Here is an 8,038-nt window from a genome sequence, read left to right on the forward strand (position 1 = left end):
GCATTTTGCTAGTTTGCTAGATTCTGAACTTTTTAACTTTTGCCGTTTCCATGGAAACATTAAAAAACTTAAACTTTTAGAGTGGGTGTTTTTGTACGGCCCATAACATTTTAACCATGCACCCTAGCTTCACCAAACTTGGAGTCAACGGTCACTGGAACTCAATCTTAGGTTTTAAAACATTGAAGTTAAAATCAATTAGAAATATGTAATATTTCATTAATTAACAAACTATTTACTATTTCTTGTTGACCAGCGGGGATAACGTGGGTATCTTCTTCTTGTTTATCTATCACTGTTTTTAAACGCAGAATATTTCTCTATTCTAATTTTCGGCTAATCTCATCAACAGTCGCCAATGACTGGAGGGATGGTGTAAATCCTACTGGGGAACCATGCAGGTAGCAAAGGTACCGTAAGTCCCCATGTTCCCTGGTATGGTGGCCTAACTTTAGTTATTGGTGACATATAGCCTGTTTTTATTGTGTGTCGTCTGTCATAATCTGATCTATATATTGTTCTAAAACTAGTTTTAAAATTATAATCTGTGATTTATTGCTTGTTGTTGTACCGTCCTTCCATGACAGTTTTGAATATATAATATAAATGAATAACTTGTTCAAGTCACGATATGGCTGAAATACTGCCGATGTGACTTTAAATTTTAACTCACTCACTCACTCAGACTGAATTCGTCAACATGATATTTTGCTTTAATGAGATAAACTTTATTACACATGCTTTGTGGTTAGGTGTGATTGATTATAGTTAATGAAAACTATATTTCAAAAATGCAGAGTAGCATAACATAACGTTTTGCTTTACATTATGTATAAAATAAAACAAATATAATGTTTTCAGTTGTTTTGTGAAAGGTTCCCGAGCTTTTGAACAGATACGTTATGAGAGAACCCAGAATTAGTCGAAACCTAACTAAACTGACGTCCAAAAGAAACCTTACCAGAGTTTGAAATCACTCTTGCTCAAAAACAACAAAACATACATGCATGAAGTAAAGTGTATTGAGAAGATCAATATATCAACAAAATCAACAGCGAAAATGACAATCATTCCGCGACCGAGAATTACGTCAAAGCCCCCCAAAGTTGGGTGTGGTACAAAACTCGAGCTTTCAGAATCATGGACAATAGGCAGAGTACATAAACAATCGGTCACGTTCAATAACAAGTCATTTGTAGCGTGTGTGGCCACCAAATGCCTCAATACACGCAAAATCTCTTCAACGCACAGAAAAAGTCAGTCGTCCGATGAGGTCACGTGGGATTTGACGCCATTCTTCTTGGAGGGCCAAGATCAGTTCTTGCCGGTTGGCTGGAGAGTGTGGTCGTTGTCGAACACGACGATCCATCAAGTCCCAGAGGTGTTCTAAGGGGGACATATCGGGTGAGCGTGCAGGCCACGGCAGGACGTTGACGTTGTTTGCTGCGTTGTTTGACAATTCTGGCCGTATGGGCTCTAGCGTTGTCATGATGATAAATGACCACGTAGCTGCTATTGGAGAAATGGTTGGACAACTGGACGAAGAATGTTATCCATGTAACGCTGTGCTGTCAAGTTTCCGTCAACGATGACCAGCGGTGTCCTCTCCTCTGCCCACGGATCCCTCCCCACACCATGACAGTCCCTTCACCATATGGTACGACCTCCTGCACGCAACACGCCGCCGTTCGTTCACCCCTTCGGCGGTAAACACTATAAGCCCTAAACATACAGAATCGACTTTCGTCAGTGAAGACAACCCTCTGCCAGTCACGTCGTTGCCAACGTCGTACAGTCCGGGCCCATCTCAATCGCAGACGACGATGTTGCGCTGTCAATAGATGTCCTCTGTATGGTCTAAAAGCCTTGATTCCATGAGCCCTGAGTCGCCACTGTCTGTCGACTAACCCTGTGACCTAAGGCATTTGTCGCCGATGACGTCACTGTCAGGAAGCGTTTCGGAGGTGGGGGTGGACATGGGGCGTGGTCACCCTGGGTCCGTCCTGTCTGTCTGTAACCTTGCATCAAGTTGGTAACGGCAACACGGGAGCAACCGAAGGTTCGCGCAATATGGGCGTGGGTGGCTCCCATCTGTACCATACCCAAGGCTCGTTCACGTTGTTCGACTGTGAGTCGTGGCATTTCTTCTGTGTTTTTTTTCATCACTGTGGATGTCTGACCTACCGTTGCAATCGTCTTATACCCTTACCCGCACGTGCATTTGCAGTTGAGGTTATGTGTTTTAGATAGACTTCATCGATAAAAAATTGATACTTTGTCTGAAATATATATTTTCAGTTGGTAAAGTTTCTTTTGGACGTCAGTTTACTTCACTATCCTTCAACAAACACACATTCACACCTTACTTAGTTTATTCACACAAAACATTGCTGACGACAGTTCACACATGTCCCGTTAGACGCCTTTTACGACAAGCATAGTCGCCTTTTACGGTTATCATACTGGGGTAGAACAGGTCTTCAGCAACCCATACTTGCCGTAAAAGGCGACTATGCTTGTTGTGAAAGGCGTCTAACGGGATCGGGTGGTTAGGCTGACTTGGTTGATGCATGTCATCGATCCTAATTACGTGGATCGATGCTCGTGATATTAATCACTGGATTGTCTGGTCTGTCTCGATTATTTACAGACCACCGTCATATAGCTGGAATATTGCTGAGTGCGGCGTTTAACAACAGACAAACAAACACTCACAAGATATTCTACCTCCGCGAGTACAGAGTGGGGCAGTATCCAGTTCTGGTGACCACGAGTCTCTGCCTTGTACCTCCAGAGATCCGTGATGATTCCGGGGTAGAATAGGTCTTCAGCAACCCATACTTGCCGTAAAAGGCGACTATGCTTGTCGTAAAAGGCGACTAACGGGATCGGGTGGTCAGACTCGCTGACTTAGTTGATGCATGTCATCGATCCCAATTGGGTGGATCGATGCTCATGATGTCAATGACTGGATGGCCTGGTCCAGACTCGATATCACTGGATTGTCTGGTCCAGACTCGATATTGCAATGTGTTAAACAACAAACAAACCAACCAACCAGCCTCCAGAACAAAACCCGCTTAACAACACCTCCTACTGGTACAGATTCCTTTTACGCCAAAGTCAGGACCTCCCAGAAGAAGATCCAGTTCTTAAAGAGAACATGGAAATTGGAAGATCTAAACAAGCCACTGTGTCTTATCACCGGAATGCTGAACATATGCAGAAACTGTATATGAGCATGTCAAAAACAAAATGAGAAATGAAACTGCAGTCAGGAATGATATCGATAACACTCCTCGCTCTAAAACGGTTGATGGTCTGAGGCAGAAGGGAGTCGATCCGAGAGAGGAACAAAGGACGTCCGTCATACAAACAACAGTGATATCAGTTAAAGTGTTATTAATTCTGTTGTAAGTGGCAAACATGTGAAGCGGTACAAGTGTGGGCGATTCCTCAATAGAGCTACTGGTTTGTGCCATCTATACACCTCGTCATAAATATCGCACCACCCACTTTTTTCACTAAGTAAAACTGGATCTTCATCCTCATAAAAATGGTGCTTAGAAAAGCACATTAAACTGTTTATATGGCCTCATGTGAGCGTTCAGTCAGAAAATTGACAACACAAGACCGAATTTGAGCACTACGAGTAATTGAGGGTTTAATTGTAGCAAACTAAAGTTGACTAAAATCACCGTGAAATAAGGTGAAATAAATATGGCGGACGGAGTCGTTACAACAGACACACAACACAGTTCACATTTCATTAATGTCGAACACACTAGTAAAGTCCACAATGACTGGCTAACTCAGTATGTGGTGCCACCGCCTCGCACTTGGATAACATTTTCTACACGCCGTCTCATGCTGGTCACCAGACGTCTGAATCTCTGCATCTTCCCGAGGCAAGAGAGTTAACTGACTTTAAAAGTCCAGTTTTCACTCTTGCCGAACTAGGCTGGAATTCCTGGGCTTGATCGTAGCGCCACCAGTGGCTATTACGAGTTATGTCCTTTCTATGCCTCTCCTATTGACAAATCAGATTCAACCCCTCGTATCACTTGTATTTGCTTCAAACAAAACGGTGGCGCCCAGTCAAGACGATCTGATTGATAATCGAGATCTATATTGTGATAAAACGAGTCTTACATCGCGAAGTGCATCAAATCACGTGAGCACCTTGATTAAAAGCATGAAAAGATTGAGAAAATATCTGTTGACAACGACTTAGCGGTGCACATGTTTTGCAAATCCTGCAGTCGACATAATTTGCATGACACTTCACGAACCGGATTTCGATTTCGATGCGCGATTTTGATTGGACTATGCATAAACTCGTTAGTCCAGTCAAAATGTAACTCCATAATATTATATGACGATATTTATGACGAGGTGTATATATTGCCATTTCTAAACGATCATGCGAGATTCCGATCAAAGCCCTTATTTCGAATACAGCTGTCAGCTTTCTCAAGAGAGATGATGTCAGCCGGATTTTGCCCGAGAAACAAGATACCTTGAAAGCATCGGATACTCAAGGACTACCAGTCAAATCTCCATGATCGGCATACAGATGAAAACTTGTATTTTCAGCCTATTGTCAAGCAGCTGCGGAGATCACTATCCGGGATACCGCTTGCTACTGTTGAAGAAACTCAGCCTTGTGATGGTTGGACAAGACATGTCATCTGTGTTGGTAACGCTCAAAGCCAAAATGGGGTTCTCATGACAACTGCTACACAGGAAAGACAAGCATTACATTTTGTAAATAAGGATGTTTCAGTTCCTTGGACATCACAGGACACTGTGCCGGACACTGACATGTTATAAGTCCAAGACAGGTACCGGATGTTGAGTCTTTGACTGCTGCAATGTTTGATGACAAGTGGTACGTTTTGGCATTGTTCTGGAAGTGGATGATTTGGTTGGTCGGTTTGTTGTTTAACGCCGCAATGAGCAGTATTCCTGCTGTGTGACTGCGGTCTGTAAATAATCGAGTCTGGACCAGACAACCCATTGATTAATATCATGAGCATCGATCCACGCAATTGGGATCGATGACATGCATCAGCCAAGTCAACGAGCCTGACCACCCGATCCTGTTACGACAAGTATAGTCACCTTTTACGGCAAGCATGGGTTGCTGAAGACTTATTCTACCCCGGATCTTCACGGGTCGGAAGAGGATGAAATGGATGGAGAAGCTTTTATTTTCTTCATGGTCAGTCCACTGTCAACGGTCAGAAAAGGTCAAATGGCCCTCCAGGTTATCCAGTGAGGATAAAATGAAACTTCAGAATAGTTTTGCAATATGCTTTTCACGTGCAAAGTAACACACATGTCATGCTTGTCCAATTGTGTCCTAGTTTATTTGAAGTTGAAATTTTATTTTAACCATAAAATTATTTATTAAGCTTGGCCCTTGCAGCTGACATTATTCATCATGCTTTATTATACACATATTTTGGAAAAGATTAATTCCTTAACTTTTATCACAGAGCTGTGCTCCTGAGACCAGGGTGTCATTAAACAAGAATAAAGTAAATTGAAAACGTGGTAATAGGTTCACAGGTTTATTACTATAAGCTAGTTGCATCAATCGACGACACTACACAGAATGAAAAATCGACCACTGACAATGATCACTGATGAAACAAATCAGAGCAAATACACAAGCTGTAGCTAAGCAACTGTATGGCAGTAACAGAACGAAAATAGCTAAAACTACACATTGATTATGTTGACAAGATGCTTAAACAGTAGATAAGTCGGCTGCGACCAAGTAACTACGAAGAGTTAATTAACTCAACACTCTAATGAGTAAATAACTTGGCTGGGTTAAATAACGGGAAATAAACACAGATGGCCTACCCTTTAATAGGTCTCTTAGACATGCATGCCATCTTATCCCAATTGTGTAGATCGATGCTCCCTAGTCTGGCCCAGACTCGAATATTTACAGACCGCCGTCGTAAAGCTGGAATATTGCTGAGTGCGGCGTTAAGCAGCCAACAAATAAATGAATAAATAATTAAAACCTTACTTAGGGAAAACAGGAACAGCAAACGCTACCAAACCAATCCTGAAGGTGGAAGTACTAAAAAAATATAAAGCGCTGAACATAGGTTATCCAATGTTACCGCTACATATTTACAACCAGATATGTACAACCACTGAGGTGGCAAAAATGACCATACATACAAGGAAATCGCGCTACTGCGTCCAAATCAAAGTTACGAAAACAATTAGTAAAGCTACTGGACAACGATGACCGCCGGACTTTGACGAGTGGTGACGGAAGCAGGACAAAAGAGAGAAGCGGTGCGGTAACTAGTCCGTGACTTGACTGGTTTTACGACCCGTTGACAACGGTTTGGGGACAGATACGCTATCACACCCGAGTCCTAAGCTAAGATAGACAAATAACAAATTTATTTGTGTTATTGAAAAATGCTATTTGTTCTGTTCGTTGACAACATTTAGTGTTTGAATAGTTTAGCTGGTAACAAGGAACCAAAACAGATACGTTACATTGGAAGGTATGTTCTTTTGCGAAAACATTCAAAATGTTGTACTAGTCCGGAAACATTGACTGCTATGTGAAAAGCATCTTTAGAAGGAAAAGTCAGGCGACTTCGTTGAAATAAATGTTTTTCTTCTTTAAAAATACGTTGTTTTTTGTTCCTTTGAAAACGTGACAGACACGCTACCCTACCAAGAAACATATTTCTTGCGTCCCAGGCAACATAGTTTGAAAACTATGTCTTAAAAAACGTGAGCTCACACAAAAGCGCTTTCTCTAGAATAACAAAGAACTTGTTAACTCTTTCAACCAAAAAAGTTCATCTGCACATACTTGTGAAAGAAAACATATTTTCAGCTAATATCAGGAAATAAGAAATATCTTATTTTGTGATACTAAAGGTGAAAATCATTCAATTAACGTATGTTTCATTTCAAACATATTCTTGATACCCAAGGTTAATTAATTGCAAGAGAAATGTAATAACATAAAACCTTGACATCAAACTGGCATTCTGGATGTGACGCATCTGTCACATGACAATATCATTGGTCTGTTTTTGAGTCTCTGTATAAACATATCGAATACTGCCGGAGTGAGTGAGTGAGTATGGTTTTACGCCGCTTTTAGCAATATTCCAGCAATATCACGGCGGGGGACACCAGAAATGGGCTTCACACATTGTACCCATGTCGGGAATCGAACCCGGGCCTTCGGCGTGACGAGCGAACGCTTTAACCACTAGGCTACCCGACCGCCCCGAATACTGCCGTAGGGAAGTCTTTCACTATAATTAAAAAAATAGTCTTGAAAGTTAACGAAAGTGGATTGGCGCCTGTTAGTGGATAATGAATGTCATGGCATCGCGAATCACCAGCGAGGTTTTCCTAGCCTTAGTTGCTTGTGACTTAGAGCTCGTGTTTTCAAAGCCTGTTTGACAAATTTGCTTTTAAATGCAATTTTGTATTTATGACATGCGCGGAGATAAAAAGTTGTTCTTCCTGTAATAGTGCCGATGCGACAATAAATTTTAACTCACTCACTCATAAGGTCATGTTTTTCCTGAAGAGGTGACGTCACGCTTATAGTGTGAGAAAATACATTTTGATGGATTGTAAAATTATGTCAAAGAGCAAAGGGTTAAATATACGTCAGTGCAAGAGACTTAACTGTATATATTGCAAAAACAGGAACATTTGTCTTAAGGCGTGTGTGTGATGGCTTTAATTCGATGGGCTACGTCACTGCCATTGCAAAGTTCCGCGATGATGTTTGGTTATGAGGGCTAGATCTCTAGTCGGGAATGTTTAACATACTTATCGTCAGGTGGTTTTCATTGCCACGACAACTAGACTGTATTTACAAAAAAGTGTTATAAAGTACAAATAGGTGTATGCGAATGTATTCAAAACGTTAATATGCACATGTTAAAATCAATTGACTTGACTCCCGTTATACTACAATACAAAAGAAGGCAACAATGGTGCTCTTTATATAAATTAGGAGATACAT

Source organism: Haliotis cracherodii, unplaced genomic scaffold, assembly GCF_022045235.1.
Source record: "Haliotis cracherodii isolate W230 unplaced genomic scaffold, xgHalCrac1.p SCAF_8, whole genome shotgun sequence".
NCBI lineage: Eukaryota > Metazoa > Mollusca > Gastropoda > Lepetellida > Haliotidae > Haliotis > Haliotis cracherodii.